The sequence below is a fragment of the Cotesia glomerata genome, linkage group LG7, assembly GCF_020080835.1.
Source record: "Cotesia glomerata isolate CgM1 linkage group LG7, MPM_Cglom_v2.3, whole genome shotgun sequence".
In the NCBI taxonomy this organism is placed as follows: domain Eukaryota; kingdom Metazoa; phylum Arthropoda; class Insecta; order Hymenoptera; family Braconidae; genus Cotesia; species Cotesia glomerata.
Genome location: NC_058164.1, coordinates 2,484,490 through 2,502,640, shown reverse-complemented (window position 1 = coordinate 2,502,640; position 18,151 = coordinate 2,484,490). Strand labels below are relative to the sequence as shown.

General features: G+C 29.7%; 1 protein-coding gene and 1 long non-coding RNA gene across 4 annotated transcripts in view; one reads left to right on the top strand and one right to left on the bottom strand.

Moving 5' to 3' along the window:
- Positions 1-18,151, top strand: part of LOC123269948 (acetylcholine receptor subunit alpha-type acr-16) — a 262,893-nt gene that overhangs the window by 63,605 nt on the left and 181,137 nt on the right. The gene's annotated exons all lie outside the window — the stretch shown is intronic.
- Positions 1,864-18,151, bottom strand: part of LOC123269950 — a 28,340-nt gene continuing 12,052 nt past the window's right edge. Inside the window, exon 2 of the long non-coding RNA XR_006510505.1 lies at positions 1,864-1,945. This is a non-coding gene — a long non-coding RNA (uncharacterized LOC123269950). The remainder of the gene's footprint in view (positions 1,946-18,151) is intronic.

Sequence of the window (18,151 nt, the reverse complement as noted above, 5' to 3'; positions counted from 1 at the left end):
AACAAAGCAATAAAAATAATAAAACTAAAAATTCGAAGGTAATTATAAGAGAAAAACTTGTAGAAAATTACGTTTACAGAGTTGAATTACATAAAAGACAGCAAACAAAGCTTGTGGGGAAATAAAAGATAAAAACAACAGATCCATTGTCTTAACGAGCATTGTTTGCGTTTCTTTTTATACCAAGAGAAGTTTAGAAAACATCTGATGGAAGTATACAAGATAAGAGTAGTTGTTTCAACTAAAGACAAGTTGATTACATATAATTAAATGTCGAAACACTGATGAAACCTGCTTAATGCGACAATTGCTTTTTTGCGGGTAAAATTCTCTCTTGGGTTAAAAAATTTAATCTCTTGTACATCAATAGTAGTAAAGTTGAAGATGTTTAGCTGAATTCGCTCGTTAAATGCATCTTCGAACTTGAGATCTATCTCAATACTACAAACACTTGCGAAGTTAGAAGTTATACTTCACTTTAATAACTTCAACGTCTACTGTGTTCGAAGCTGTAATTAGAATGAAACGTGTAAAATTAAAATTAAAGATAACATATTATTGAACACAAAGATTTCATCGAAAGTTTTTTTAAGCTTGTAAAAATTGTAAAGTTTTTAGTAGACTTCACAAAAATTTTTTTATGAAGGATTTTGAAAAATTTTGCTATTATCTGACTCAGTTTAGTAAGTTGATTCAGAAAATACATTTTGTTCAAAAGTTTATGCATTTATGTGCATTATAATTCAATATGTGTTTAACTTAGGTTTCACAATTTCCAACGAATCATGATAAAACTTCGTAAGTATGAGCATTTCGTAGACAATTTTTAAAGCCGAGGTCAAATATGAACGTGATTGGTCCGTCATTTTAGTAATAGCAGCAATTTAAACTTCCCAATAATTCGAAATTTTATACTTTCACTGCTTTTTTTCAAAATAATTTTTCAACACGATATCTTAATTAAGATATCGGTGGGTAATAAGACTGTTACGTGTGGGCCTACTCCTGTTTATTTACCTTTCACGTAAACAGACCTCCGGACTAGCTCAGCGTCTCACTGAAAATATATTTATGTGTTGGGAGGGGGGTGGGTCACTCAGTGAATGAAGAATACCGGTGAATTATGGTACTAGTTGTTTATTGGGCGTCCCCAAGGCATGGGAGTTACCCGAAATGGCCCTGAGAGTCTCTTTTACAACTTAATTCTATCTATGAAAGCAAATCTAATCTAATACAATGATCTATTTAATGCAATACTACTATTTCTATATCTGAGAGAGATGGGACAGCAATAGGAATGAGAGTCTTAAGAGACAATTAATTACGATGCTGGACACTTCGGACTCAACATAGATTCGGACAAACCTAACGGTTGACGGATTACAAAAGACTGCTCCTCCTGGAGGTCCCAGGTTTATGTAACCTCGGTCGCGGATGCCGCCAAACACCTGTATCACTGCGCTGAACTTGTATTATTCCGCGGTTGAACTCAGATTATTCCGCCCTTAGGAACTAGGTGGTTATTGTCAAGTTCCCTAGTCAGCAGAAAATGGTATCAAGGCGCCGAAAGCGGTTCCCTGTGCTAGAGTACCTGTTCGCTCGGTTCCCATGAGAAAGCGTCTCCTCAGCAACACGTGCAAGCAGCGATTCTCGGTAACCAGAGTCAGGCTAGAAATACAACGGAAATTCGGTGTCCAATTCAGGTGGGCAAGTTGGCCCATCGATTTATAGAAATATATATGATTTATCTCAATATTGACGGGAGGGTAATCCCACCCGTCACAAAGGCCTAGCTAAGGGAGATTTAAAAAAAAATCGAAAATATTGCATTTAATTATTGAAATGTATCATTAATTTATTTATATTAATACATTAGCCATAAAATATAATGGAGTAATGGTAATTTTCACCATAAACAAACACAAAATTAAATTTTTTCAAAAACCTTGCGAGTAGGCCTTATTTTACTATGGTACACAGTAAAAAATTTTTCGTCAAATTTAACACAAAAATTTGTGTTGATGACTTTTTTTTACACAATTTGTGTTGAATCAACACTCTATTGTGTTGAATCAACATACTAAAGTTAAATTCTACACATTAAAATGTTAAATTCTACACAAAGATTTTTACACTTTACACAATGACGAAAAATTTTTTACTGTGTAGGGTAATAATGCCTGCGGATTAAACATACTAGAAATAGTTATACTATAATTAATAAAATTGGTATTAGAGATCAATCATCACTTAAATTTAGCAACAATACTTTTTAAGATGTTGATAAAAATTAGAACAATGATTTTAAATTATTAAATATAAAATTGTAAAAAATGCTTACCATTTGCTCAAACCGTTTTTTAGGAATTCTTCTGCGCTACTTTAGCATATGACGGATGATGAAATATAGAAGACAGGGAACGTTGTATCGGGACTCGTTAAACTTGTAGCGGCATTTCTATGTTAGACGCTTCTATTAGAGAAGCCTTTAGCGGAAGCGGTTATTTTAAATATAATTTCTATCACTTAGACCTTATCCCGCGGATCCCTTACTTTATTAAAAAGTATGTGAAAGATTATTAAAAAAAAACTTCAATTCTCAAATCATAACAATTTTCTAATCTAAAAATTTCCTACATTTTTGAAGAAATTTTCCTAATGCATTAATTTATAAAATTTTTCTGATTTTTCGGAACAATTAGAAATCCACTTCCCTATCGACCTTTTGTATAATCTCTTCATAAACAAACCATAAGACAATATTAATTTTATGATTTTGCTTTGATTAGAAATTCCAATTGAAATTCTCCACCAAATCTCCTATTGTTTGCCTAAGAGTTGATTAATTTGGGTCTTTACTAATTATTTCACAAGATGCCCCAAAGCTACTCCTTTATCCGATCATCAAACTTTCACTTTCCGAAGTACTTGAAAGTAATAGTATTCACCGAAATAACCTTTTATTGAAACTTTAGTCAGAGTTAAAAATAAAAAAAAAAGCTACAAAATAATTCTTTGCATTAATTTTTGCAAAATTATTACAGATTCGTTGGAAATAAATCATAAAAAGGGGTAAAATCGATAAAAATGAATAATTTCTCCTAGCTAGTAATTCCTGAATTGACAATAGCGAGTACTCAAGTGCAATAAACTCAAGTAGCTGAAAAGATGCTCCAGTGCTATTCTAAAAATCTAGTGGTAGTATGAAATAGTAGACTGTTGAAGTAAGTTCTGAGTTCTTATATAGATCCGTAAAGACCCATTGTAAATTTATCGAGGTCCGAATCCACGCGCTCGACACTTTCTCTGCGGTTTTCCACGGCAGTTACAAATGATTTGGTGGTATGCTGGTGGAAACTCGGGTTTGGATACTTCTGAGCCAGCGTCATGCCATTGAGTCGTAGATCTTTCATCTAAATCTTAAACTATCTTGTAAATCTTCTTTATAGATAATATATATCTATGTACCGAGATTTTGTAGATTCGTTTTCAATTTATTTGAGCTTTGGATAAATATACGAGCGTTAGTTTATATGTTTGTTTTCAACTCTTCAAGATTTATACTCTATAATTCTATCGTTGTAGTCAACAATCAATGAAACCAGTGACTGCACTACTTTAGAGACAGGTTTGAAACTTTGGCACAGTTACTTGAACCTGACAAGGACCGAAAACTGCCGAAATTTATCTGATTCAAGTTTAGATCGGGTTGATAATAGGAATCGATTTAACGAGACCAAAACTATCAAAAAAGCAATCGAGCTTAGCCATTACATTAAAAATTATTTTCGAAAAGGAGATTGAAATAGAACTGATAAATTTTTATCTGCAAAAACTTTAATTTCAATTTTTTCAATTAAAAATTTAATTTAACGTCTATTGAGATATCTAAGTAATTCAAATAAAAAGTAGCGACAGTATCTATTAATCAGAGTTTTTTTTGTCTTTTTGAACCAGGAAATGAAGTTGGCCTTTATCAAACCAGTTGAATGGACGATATGAAAACAAAAGGCTTATACGTGTCTTGAATTCTTTTATCATTGTCTTGAAAATTCTTCACTTTTTCTCTTTCTTTTGTCTTTACTTATCTACTCTTTACATCTTTTAATGCAATTTCCCATGGTCACAAACTACTATTTAGGATTTATTAGTCGCCTGAATACAAAACTACTTATTTAATCCCGTAGAAAAATTATCATATATAGCCATATGCTCTGACGCGGCTATGTTTGACCATGTGTTAATAGATAAACAAATTATTAACAATAATTTTTTCTCAAAATATGTAAGTCTTTCAGCAAACATGTCGTAGAAATAAAAAATTATTTGAGTAGTTGATTAAACTATACACTAATGTTAGTTTAGTTTAAAAAGTCTTTATTGAACATATTTAATACCTACAAGTTTTTCAGTTATATGTAACGTTGATTAAGGTTTAATATTTGGTACCTGTTTAACAACTTTACCCAATAAGATATAATAAAGAAAATTTCAATATTTTAATAATAATAAAAATAGTTTTTATCTTCGGTTGAGGGAAAAAAAAGAAAAACAAAAATCCTATCAGATTTTATTTACAATATTAGTTACAGCAATTAGTATATAAAAAATTTGTAATGTATAACAAGATGACTTATAAATAGTACAGTAATTTAATAGATAGACTACTAAATGAGTAGACCATTGATGTGTTAGCAATTGCAACCCAAAAAAAAAAAAACAATAGGAATTGACAAAAATAAAAAAGAAAAAAAGTAATTCAGTTTGACAGCACTAATTCAGTTTGACAGCATCAGATCTAAATAATTTTAACAGATTTTACTATAATACACTAATGTTAGATTATTTTCTTTTTTAATTTATCATCTCCGACTCAATTTTCTTGTATAGAGACGATTTAGCGATGATTTACTCTCTGTCAGAAATTCTTAACACTATCTTTGGTGGTCCCTCATAATTTCTAAGCCAATAATGTCTTGGCAAAAATATCCCGGCAATATTATCTCAGACAAAAATATCTCATGACAAAAAGATCTATAGTCAAAAAAATCCACCAAAAACATCTCATGACGAAAAGATTGGCTGAGAATTATTGACATGGAACTCTATCTTTGGTTGAAAAAATATATATGAACATATTCGGCCTGATATTGTCAATTTTCACATCAGGATATGCATGAACATGTAACATTTTTTGATGTCCATGTAACAATGATAATAAAATTAGCAAACTTTTAACAATTTTTGATACTTTTAAGTCATTGTTTTTTAAATCTTCTATCGTAGGAATTATTCTTTTAATTTTTTTGTAGGATTTCAAAGATTTTTTTGCAGGATTAGCTATTATATTGCACACTTAAAGTGAAAAAAATCTGGTAAATTTTTGTACGAAAATTCTAAAATCTATTGCTATATAATTGATGATTTCAATATTACGTCGGATGAGCATCAAATTTTAGTGTCATTTGGTATCAAATCGATGAGGATGGTGATCATTAGGGAGCTTTTAGGTAAACCGAAGATTCGGGTGGACCGAATGAGAACGAGGATGAGCATTCAAAGCCTGTAGTGGTCAGTTTCATCGAATAATCCAGTAGAGCGCAGGAGAGATTGATTCAATCGATGATGCTGTAGGAGGAATGTTGAGCAGAGGGCGTCAGCACTCTCGATTCTCGATGCAGGAGATATATTGAGTGTGCGAGAGTACATCATCGTCATAGTAATGCGTCGACAACTCCTTCTTCACTCCCTAAACGCCCTACAACTCTCTACCAACACCTCGACAATCCACTTGTCTTCGGCAAATACTCTTCTCTCCTTCTCCTTAAACATATACAAGGCGAGCATGACCCTTCTGAAGGATTACTGCATTTCACTTCAACGCCTCCTCTGCTTTCCATCTAATGTAGCTGTATACATATGTACAATTATTAAGATATGTATATGCGTATGTATACCTGCTAAAGGGCAACATATGATGATGATGATGATCCTATGTACCATGTTCTATATATCATACACTAGTTCGCTGAATCTCAAAAGATGTACATATATATCGTATAAGCTTCATATATGTATATATGTTGTATGTAACGCCGAGTGGCATGTAAAGTAATGACATCACTTTATCCTCAGGTAAAGGTTCATCAGCGTGAGGCTACACTTTGTGGTAACTGACCATTACGACTGCCACTCCGACATTTGCTCATTTGCCACACCAGTTTCCGCGTCTCTAGACTTTGCAATGGAGTGATATATCAGAGCATGATGACCACTTCATGATAACTTGTCTTTTCAAAATAAAAGTATTTTCTCAAAGGAAAAAAATTTTTTTTATTGGTACTAAGTTGCTAAAAAAAATTGAATCTTGATATTTATTGGCATTAAAAAAAAAAAAAAAAAAAAAAAAAAAAAAAAAAGGCATAAGAATGGAAAAACTATATCTAATAATGGAACTGACTTGACGATTATGATATTCTAACCTCGATTAATATAAAGCAGTAATTATGCGTAGATTAAACATTTTTGACGTTTTTTTTTTTTTATAAAAATTTTGAATGTACAAAATTATTAATCACATTTTATTGATTTATTCAATCAATTTGTATTCATTAATTATTATAAATTATATGAATTAATACATTTATACGAATTTAATTTATTAAGTCTTACGCTTATAGAAATATTTATACAATAATTTGAAAATAACGTGGCCAAAAAAGGTAAGCTGGCTACAAACGGTACTTCTACCTTATGCAAAAATATAAATATAAACTCAGTAAAAATTAACCTTTACTTGGACTAACAAGCGAAATTTAATTTACGGTAGTAATTGAATGACGAACTGAGTTATATTGGAAACCAAAATTACAATTGAATTGAAACAGAATAAATAATCAAAAATTTATACGGTATCATGATTATTTCATCAGCATAATGTGCCATTTTACTCGGTGTGCAGTTGTTGCAGGAATGAGGGATGTAAAATATAAGAAGAGTTAATATGTAAAGCTGAGCTAATAGGTTTAATGAAGATTAAAAAAAATCATGATGAATTTTCACCCTATTAATATTATATTCTTAACGTAATATAGTGAAGTTTTTATTTTAAGGATTTATGAAGATTTATATAAATGCAGCATTTAGTGGCCATTACCTTGATTAGAAAAAAAGATTTAAAATGAGTCAAACGATTTGAAAAGATTAAAAAAGATTTGTTTTAAACAATTTACAGGTATGCACTATAGTAAGTTTTTAGTTTTTAGCGTTATTCGCGAGACTCATTCGGGATAAAACCTTTGTTTTAAAGTTTCGTTGAAAAAAAATAGCTTCAATAAGGATTTTAAATAATTTCCAACATACTCTGCCATGAGTTTCAATACTGTAATTATTACATTAATTTCGAAAAAAATATTAAAGAATTACTTGACTAAAAAATTCAAGATGATACTTCACGAGTAATCACGTTGCGCATGGCTAAAAAAATTTTCCACAAAAAAATATGAATCTATTTTTTTTTAACATTGACGTATTTTTTAGGATTACTTTGAGTGTAAGATTATTGACAAGATTCATCATTATAAACCGCGCCAAGCCCACGTTCATAAGACTTCGAAAAATAATAATCGATTTTTACAAAAAAATATGAAATCAAAAAAACTCCAAGTACTGTTTATAACTTTATTAAAAATATGAAAAAAAAAGTTAATAGTAAGTTTTAGATTTAGTGAAAATCTTTTTTAATGTACTTGGCATACATTGAATACCCCAAATTTTTAGAATTTAAGACATTAATATTTTCTATATATTTGTGCACATGAAATTAAATATTGCCCACGAAAAAATAGTCCATGAATGTCAAATTTTTGCTCCGAAAAAAGTTTTAAATCTGAAAATTTACGTTACTTCAGGTTGTGCTGGTTAAATTTATTAATTAAAAATAGAATTCATTAAAAAGTTTGTAGAAAATTGATTATTACAGATTAATAAGATGTAGTCTATTATTAAAAAACATTACTTTCAATATTAATTAATGTAATAAATATATAAAATTTTCTAACCCTAAAATCAGGCTCTGCTTACGGTATAGTACTCGGTAAGCTGGCATTTGAACGGTACTTAGCGCCAAACTTCTACCGAGTCTATGGATATCCCAGTCTTTTTTCCGAAGGATTAGAAACTTTAAAAAATAAAACAATGCATAATTATTTTTATGAAACATAAGCATTTATTCTTCTGAATTAATACTGTAATTTCCAAATGCTCTTGTTATCATCTAGATAAACTGCCCTTTAATCATTCACCCGAAGCAATTAGCGAAATATTATATTTCTTGCAAAAACACTCGACGAATGAAATTTAAAATCCACTCACTGGTGATAGTTTCAGTACGTCCTCAAAGCATCTTCCTCATTAAATTAAATGAAATATTTAAATCCATCTAAATGATAAACTAGCCATTATCCGCCAGACGGAGATAATATCTCAAAGGGACCTGAAAAGCCTTTAATAAAATATTATTCTTTGCAATATACTTGCACGCACTGAACTTTTTTTTTTATTTATTCAATTTTTATGTCAAGGCAAACTAGCCGAATGACAATAACATACATAATTTTTATAATAAAGTACACGTATAACAATATTAAATATATAAGACTAACATCATCATATTTTAAGGAAGTTAATAATTTCGAATGATTTAATAACATAGTTGCAAAATTTAATAGTACTGTACTATCTATAAGAATGAGAACAACAATAGAATCAATGAGCAATATTTGAAAGCTAATTTTTTCAATGGTAACATATTAGATGCTTTAGTAATTTAGAATGTAAATTTTTGATTTTAAATTTTTAAATGGCCTGTTTGACATTTATAGTACATTTTCTCGTTCTAGTTTCACAAAAAATTCAAAAGCTTTATTTTTGAAGGAGTCTAGGCTGAGTGATTCTATGACTTCAGTGGGTAGCTCTTTCCAGATTCGAATTGCAGAGATTATAAATGAATGCTCGTAGATTGTAGTCGAGAAATTTGGCATTTTGAAAAGAATGTTATTAAATTTCGCTGCAATTCTGTCAGATCTTCTTCTAATAAGATGATGATAATGTTTTAGATCTTCTGTCAGTATAGTTGATATCCTGTGCCTCAGATGACAAAAGTAACTTGGATTGTAAAGAGTTGTGTATAAGGCAAGCAATACCTCCACCTCTAATATACTGTCCATTTGGATTAATAAGACCTCGATCTCGACGGTGGATAACATAATCCTTGAAAGTGACATGGTTATTTGGTGTGAGCCATGTTTCAACAACAGTGATAATATGAGGCTTTAACTCATTTACTAAGGCTTCGAATTGCGGTGAATGAGCAGAGAGACTATTTATATTTAGGCTCAGAATATTGATAGATGACAAGATGTTAGTAGTTTTATACGGTAATTGCTAATCCAATTTAGCTAAATCAGCTTCGGAGCTTATCAAGAGCTTCAACGAATCATCATCTTTTTTAGCATAGACTTTGCCTTCAGAGGACCAGACATATTTGAAATTTCGTTGTTTTGCTTTAATTTTAGTGAGTTTCAGCAATTTATAAACATGCGTGTGTAGAAATTCGTTGATAAATACTTGTCGATCTTGATCAGTTTGAGTACCTGAATCAAAAATATTTTTGACAAGCAATTTCGGTGAACAACGTTTATTATTAATGATATGTTTACAAACTTCAGATGATTTTAAATGAATAACAAAGGATTTAGATAATGGTTTGGAGCTAGATCGACTTTGCTTCCTCTTTGAGTTGAATTCACAAATACTCAGTATATCAGTGAACTTGTGTATCGCAATAAAGATAAAAGTATATAAATCCATAACTTGAAGGCGCTGATGGTTTTTTCCTGACCCACTTACTAACAAACCCCAGAAAATTTATCAACTTTCGGTGAAAACCGTTCAAGCTTTTTTTTCCCCCATTTACTTATATTAATAACATAGTTCGCTCCCCTACTTCATATACAAACAAAATAAAAATCTAAATTTTTTTCAACATATTCTCATGGATGTCTTCAAATTTTTTTGACCATTTTTTGCTCCATAGCTTATTCCAGAGTACATTCAACTTTTTTACTTTTTACATTGTATTTCCTGTTTTCATCCCAGCTCTATCTTCGCTATTTCTATTCCTTGAGAATAAGACGCTATAAGAGCACGAAGACCACCACGTAGTTGTTATTGCGTCTTCTAAAGCACCATGCACACCAAAAAGGAAGTCGTACTCTTTTACATAGCATTGTACTGCACATATTATATTTATACTCGTATGTATGTCTATATATTTTATCCTACATTTTATCTTTTATCTCTTCCCTATATTTTATTTACTTTATTTAATTCAAACATTTCTTCTAACCGTACATCTCATCTCATTTAGAGAGTAAATTCTACTAAAAATAAAATAAAACACATGCCTTACCCGATTAAAACGAAAAATTAAGTTTAATAAAAAAGTAATTCACATAATTATGTAAACGTATTTAGTTTTAAATGGAACACGACATCATTTTTAAAATTCATTTTATTTTATTAAATTTTATTCAGCTAAAAAATACCGCCGGAACTTAAATTATTTTTCATTATTTCATTTATTTCTTCTCTTTATTCTTTATTCCATTTATTAATTCACTCTTTCCCTCAACTCGGCATCAGTGGTGTGGTATAGGCTTCAGACTTGTCGTCGTCACAGTAAATCAATGAATCCATGGCACACTAAAGTTTAAATGAGAATTTTCTGGAAATAAAAAAGTTTCGTTAAATTTAATGTTTTTTTTATTCTCTCTTCTCAACAAAATTATAAAATGGATAAGCTTTTGTTTTCTTTCTTTCTACTAAATTTAATTAGTCTGCTAACTGTTCTTTCGCGTAAGCGTTACATAGGTATTCATTTAAAATTTTCCAACAAATTAAAAAATTTCAGTACTAATTAATTATTTATATTAGCTTTAATTTATTACTTAAATTTTTGTTACAAAGTTTTCAAGTATAATTAATAATTACCAACAGGGCCATTGGTAGTTAACTAATTAACATTTAATTATCTTGTCAGGATTCGACGTTGAACTTGCGCCCAAAATGAGTTATGAGCTCATATCAAAGCTGTAAAATTTTGCTCTAGAAAAAAAGTACGAAGACGGGCTTTGTCTCCATTAATTCTTTACATAATTAGAACCATTATATTCATCATGTTTTTTTAATAAATTTACAAATTCATTATTAATGTTAATATTATTAAAAAAAAAGAATTATCTTAAATATTGAATAATCGTTGCAAGGATAATTTATTTTTTCACACTAAAAGGTCATCGGAATAAATGGAGTTCATGAATCTAAAGATATCGAGTGATTTTCTTATTCGTTTTCTTGGTAACTTCAACATCGTTAGTAAATCTAGTACTAGAATAACGACCGTTGAGATTAATGGTGCTTCAATTTCAATTCCTTCTTCAGAGGTCTAACCACTTCATAATTTTATTTATGTATTTATTGATTATTATTTTATTTTATCAGAAAAAGTGTATTAATTTGTTTGAAAAAAATTTTTATTTCTCTAACTTCTTTCAGCACTGATGAAAGGCTTTTTTAATATTTAAGAAATAATTTCTTAAGGTAGTTTTTTCCCAACCTATAGTTTATGCTACTGCTGTCTTTCATTCGCTAGTGTCGTCTCTCTTACGGGCTATTGCTCACTTACTTCCACATATGACTTTATTTGTTTACTTTACTAGTTTATCAATGATTTCTAAAAAACTATGTGGTAGGGAATTCCAGAAATTTTTAGGGTAATTATACATGTATTAATCTAAGTAGTTTTAGTTTTCCATGAAATTCTTAAAATTTCTTCAATACAAAATAATAAAACTTAGCGGTTTTCTCTCTCTTTCCCATATCGCCTGTGTAAAAATGTCATTTTTAATTGCAATAATCTTTATTTAGAAGTGGTAAATTGTCTCCACATTTTAACAACATATGCATTATGCATTTAATTATTTATATTATAAATTTGGAAGGTTTCTTGAAATTTTGCTTGCATGACCCAACTACCTTAACAAAAATTATTCGAAAAATATTTCTCATAATATTTAAGAAATCTTTTATCACAGTAAGCAATAGTGTCTCAGACACATTTATATGTGTATACCCATGTATAGTTCTTACTAATACATAGACATATCTTCAAGCTAAAGTGCAGCCATCTATCTACCAATTCCCCTAGAAATACTTCTCAAATATTAATAAATCTTCTTTAGTTGTAACAAATATTTCTTTCAATATAATAAGGCTGTCTTAGCAATAAAAATATTAATTCAATATGAAGAAGTGACTTATTTCATTACAATAAATATTTTCAATTACTAAAAACAATTTTTTATTCCCAAAATTTGAGGAAAACAAAAAACTTTCAAGTAACCATTCTATTTTAATTTAATTAAGATAAAAAATGAACGCGAGTAAAATTCTCATAACCTGAAGAGTTGATAAGTGATGATGATAAGATAAAAAAATTATCTGAACGTTCATCATTTTTTTCTCAAAATTTACCCTTTTACCTTAACACCCTCCAACTATATTACATCAACTCATCCATATGAATATTTAAAACCCTCCCATAATCTAATAGTCATCATTAAGTTATCAGGGCGTACTTGTATTACACTCTAGCACATCATAACCATAAATGTAATACGGATATAATATATTTAATACACGCGCGGATCTACTACATGTGAAAAAAATGTACCTGAACATCAGAATCTACATTTATTTCCATAATAATTTAATTATCCATTAGCTCTTGTATTGAGGATGGGAGTCAGTAGTGTTTTTCAGTGAGTTGAAGTAGGTAGTCTTGTGCAAGAAAATAAAATGAACGAAAAAGAAATAGACGCGAATTTTATGAGCTGGTAAATGCACATACATGCATAGTATGTGTAGGATAAACTGGGCTGTTCTTATAGCGGTGGTATCTCGTAACACATGAGTACAAGCACAAGTACTACGATGTACCTGACGGAGACGTTGGTGCAAACAACCCGATGGGTAAAGCCAAGAGATGCCAGTGAAAATTACTGTGCTCACTTAACAAGATTTTTTCGTATATTATTCCATCTTTTTTTTTCTTTTCAACTTTATTATACTTTCCTCAGCTCTACATCTGGAGCTGAGAATTCTCTTCAAGAGCATAACTCGCTTTTTGAGAGAAACTGCACGTACACAAGCCACTTTTAATTCATTTTGGCTGTTCATACTGAATAACTAGTGTTATTAAATTTTTATTTTCCTTCTATTGAATTACATTCTTTGAATTTTCAATTGACATTTTCGAACGCTGACAGTCTTTAAATATTTTATCTAATCCAATCATCGTCTGCATATTTCCCATTTCAATTCCTTCGATTGTTCTGCAGAGTTAGTTTTCTTTTTTTGGTTACCGCAAAATGTCGCCGTGAATCCAGGACGTGTCTTTTCCCCAAGTGAATACCAATTAACGGCGAGGAAACATGTTTTACGTAATAGAAAACCACCAGAATAAATTGAAAAGCTAATACAATCCTTTCCTTAATTAATTCGCTAAACATACTTGATTGAATGTTTCTATTACTGTTTTTCTTTTTACATACTTTACTTACTTTTTCATAAAAATTATTGAAAACTCGGAAAAAAGTTAAATTTTTAGAATTTATACACTGATAAATAACTCAATAAATATTTATTTATAGTTCATAAAAACTTTTTAATAAAATAATATTTATTAAATGCTAAAAAACATCAATTTATGCTTAATTATTTATAAATAAATAAATTGTTTCGAAACAAATGAATTTATTAATAGTTAATAAATACTTTTATCAGTGCAGTAGAAATGTTAATAAATTCTTTTATCGTTGCAATATAAATTTTAGTTGTTAAATGTTTTAAGCAGAGAACTGAAACAATTATAATTTTTAAAAATAAAATTTTCACAAACTTTGTTGGAAAGAAATTTCAAAACTTTAAAAATCAATACTTAAAATTATATATTACGTGAATTTTATTTGAAACTATTTTAAAATATTCCTCTTACAGTTTTTAAAAATTCAATCTTGAAAATGAAATTTTTTTGTAAACTGTAAAATTTATTCTATAAATTATAATAATTCAACTTTTTTCTATCAAATAAAATAAATCAATTTTCAAATTTAATATTACCAAATTTGTACTAATAAATGAGTCTTTTATTTGAGAACCCCATAAGTCATAATTTTTTTTGAAATCGAGTTTATTGCATTTTTCGATTCTTTGAATTTCCTCTCACTTATACCAGTACCAAAAAATATTAAATCCGTGTTCAAGACCTAACCAATCGGTCAATATAAATCTCGTTTAGTTGAGAAACCCCGTAAGTCAGTGACTTATGGGGTTTTTCGAATAAACATTCAATTTCAAAATTCCAAAAATAAGTTTCTTTCTGTTTTTTATTTCAAAAGAACTTCTTTTAAGTAGAAAAATTCAGTTCAATGCAAAATACTTAAATTTTAATAATTTTCACAGTGTGGGTTTAAAAAAATAAAATAAAATTATTGTTTTATTGTTTGATGTGATTTCACTGACTATAATTTTAAAATGATTGATTATTAGATAATTAGAAACTAAATTTACTGTTAAATAAGTACTTGAATTTCACTGAGTTTTACAATTTGAATACTATAAAGTTAGATTGTGATAAATTAAAATTTTGTTTTATTGTTGACTCTCAGTTCACTAATTTTAAATTAAAAATAGATGATTTATAATAATTTTCGTTAATTTTGGTTCCAATACATATTTTGTATTTTATTTTATAAATATAATAAATTATTGACTGAGAAAAATTAATAAATTAATGATTTTATTACTATTTTTTTCGTTTATTTGATAAACCCCATAAGTCAATCAACTTCAAATCATTATTATGAATAGTAGTAATTAACAATTAAATTTCTTCATGCTCAAAAATTTTTCCGAAATACTAAAATTATTATTATAGATCATTGGTTCATAATGTTAATGCAAACTTAACCGAGAAAAATGATTTTCCTTCTCTTGAAAAATTTACTATTTTTGACTTATGGGGTTTCTCAAATAAACGATTCAAATGGAAAGCCGATTTTTAACTTCCCGCTAAGAAAATTGAAAATTTTCAAAAATTGGGAAGTTATTGGTTTTACCCCGTTTTTCGAAAATCGAGTTTTCATTGGATCTCGACGTTTCGAGGTGATGTCCGTACGTCTGTCTGTGTGTGTGTGTGTGTGTGTGTGTGTGTGTGTGTGTGTGTAAACCTCTCGTAACTTGTGAACGGCTTGACCGATTTCATCGCGGTTGGTGTCATTCGAAAGGGCTTTGCCAAACTTAGATTTCCTGTAAGTTGGAACTGATTCGGACCAGTAGATTTCGAGAAATTGCAAAAAAAGTGACAAAAAAAGTTGTTTTTTTTTTTTTTCATTTTTTTTTAAATATCTCCGAATAGGCTGAACCGATCAACTTCAAAAACTAATCAGCTCTTGACCTTAAAATCCCGCATCGATCGCCACATAGAGCGTCAGAATCGGTTGATGCGTTCGTGAGATATCGTTGTCGAAAAAAATCGAAAAAAGTGTTTTTTTGTAATAACTCCGAAATTTTTCATCAGATCAATTTTTTTGTTCAGAATCACTTATAGAGCTCAAAAAACTACATCGATCGCCGCCTGCCGCGTGAAAATCGGTTGATTTATTAAAAAGTTACAGCAGTTTGAAAATTAGAAAAATCGTGTTTCATCGAATTTTGATAAGACTTTTGAGCTCGAAAAGCTCGAAAACGTCATAAGTGCAATTTTAAGCGCCTAGGTATGGAATTAGCGGGAAGTGGCAGGGATGGCCTGCAGGGTCAATCGTTTTTCTAAGTTTTTTGTCCGGTTATACTGCGAAAACTACTGAACCGATCAAAATAATACTTATACTATAAGATGCAGCGTGTTTCGAAGAAGGTTTTAGTATATGATATGGTGGTGATTACTTATCTGGAACCTATATTTTTTTTACTTAAAAGTAATGAATTTTTATTGTAACTAAATTTATTCTATTCGATTGTCATTTGTTTAAAATAAATTTTTTAATTCTATTGGTTATGTTTATATACTAGGCAGATTTCTTCACTTATGAGACCTGCAATTTCTTTAACTGAAACTTTCAATGCTCATTACAATTTTTTTTTTTTTATATCAATTATTATTCATTTTTGTAAGAAAGACATGGGAATGTTATAATGATTGCACATTGAAAGTTACAATGAATATTAGCTAGAATAATTACATGGATAAAAGGTTCCTGCCAATTCGGTAGAATTGGGAATCTGTGCAAGTCAAAACAATACTCTAATTCAATTTCAAGTCTAGATCTAAAAATGCGATTCTATAAATCGCCCAGTGGAGTGCTATTTACTCTATACTAGTAACAGCTAGTATCCAATAAATAAATTTTTAGTAAATTAAGTCTATCAATAAAATAAAGTAATAGCTATTTTGATAACTATCTCCTTTCTGACCAATTAAATAAATAACTTTGTACAAATTTTTGAAATATTGGGGAAGATAACAGTGTAATTCATCTGTCCGTGATTCAATGGGGAAGCTTCCGGGCACAATAAATAAATATAACGAACGCGCTATAAAACAAAGTCTAGATTACTAAAGGATTCCTTATGACCATGACATTATGAGTTACCATGATTGAGCTTTTATACTCACACATTACACGTTTTTTCTCGTTTAATTTCCAATCAAATTTTTTTTTCAAAAACTGATTGTACACAGAAAAAAAAATTAACTTGAATCAAGTAAACTAGAATTCAAATTTGCGCGCGCAAGCGCGCGCCTGACTCTAAACTTTGCGTATATTTTCATGCTTATGATATATTCGACCAATCACATTACGAATAATTTGATGCCACATACATTTAATCTTAATTTTATTATGAGATAATTTTGAAGAACTTCATCTTCTTGATTTGAGTGGAAAAATTTTTAAACTAAAAAATTTTTCTTGCTTTAAGTAAATTTTACTGAATTCAAGAATTTTTTGTCTTGATTCAAGACAATGAAATTTTTCAAAATTATTTTCTTGTTTCAAGAATTTTTCACTTGATTCAAGTTAATATTTTTTTCTGTGTAAGGAACAAAATTGCTTGCTTTCATAGTCCATTAAAAAATACCTTTGATAAAAAAAAACACACCAACCATTAGACTAATCAATTTGAGTGATAAAACACTATTTTGTCGATTAATGAAATGCGTGTAAAGCTGAGTCGGTGCTATTAGCCCTCACAATCGCTGAGTAATGGTCTCTCGGCAATAATTCTCAAGCAAAGGTTACAACCTTTATTCTTACTCCATTCTGTTCTTGAATTAAAAAGAAGTAGAGTATAAATATCAGAACAAGGGTTACCAGAATAACACGAGTCATTCTTGGATTGTTCTTTTGTTTACGTTTTATCATAGTTGGGGTTGAGTGAGCTGAGGTTGAGGTGTGTCAGTGGTATTTTATTTATTCTTGTCTTTATCACCCGTAGTATACTATAGTCCAGAATTGTATAGTATAGTTTAGGCTCGAAGCGTTACTGCGAATGTTTCGAACGCGCCATCTCATCTCTGTCATTTGGTTGTATTCAGGTCATTCCACATCTGCTGTTATCTTACTTGATTCGTAATAGCTTCATATACTTCATATTCAAGCTTGCGCAGCTTACTCATTCCTATAATGGTGTAGGACACATTATATATATACCTTGTGTTGGAAAACCCGCGCACGTGCATACGCCGACGCATTTTGCACTTGAAGCGACTGCCATTCATGAAACGCTCCATATAAATATACATATACATGCTTTACATACATTATCAACATATATATAATATTTATAAATATCCACCTGAAAGCATATATATATTGATAATGAAAGAAAAAGTTTTACAGCAAATTTACTTTGTCTTCTTCTTCTGTCCTTGCTCGACACTTGACAATTGTTTACCTTTTTACGTTTTCTAGCTGCCAGTTTATAACTTTTATTTCAAACTCAATTTACTTAGAACAAACTTCTTACACTA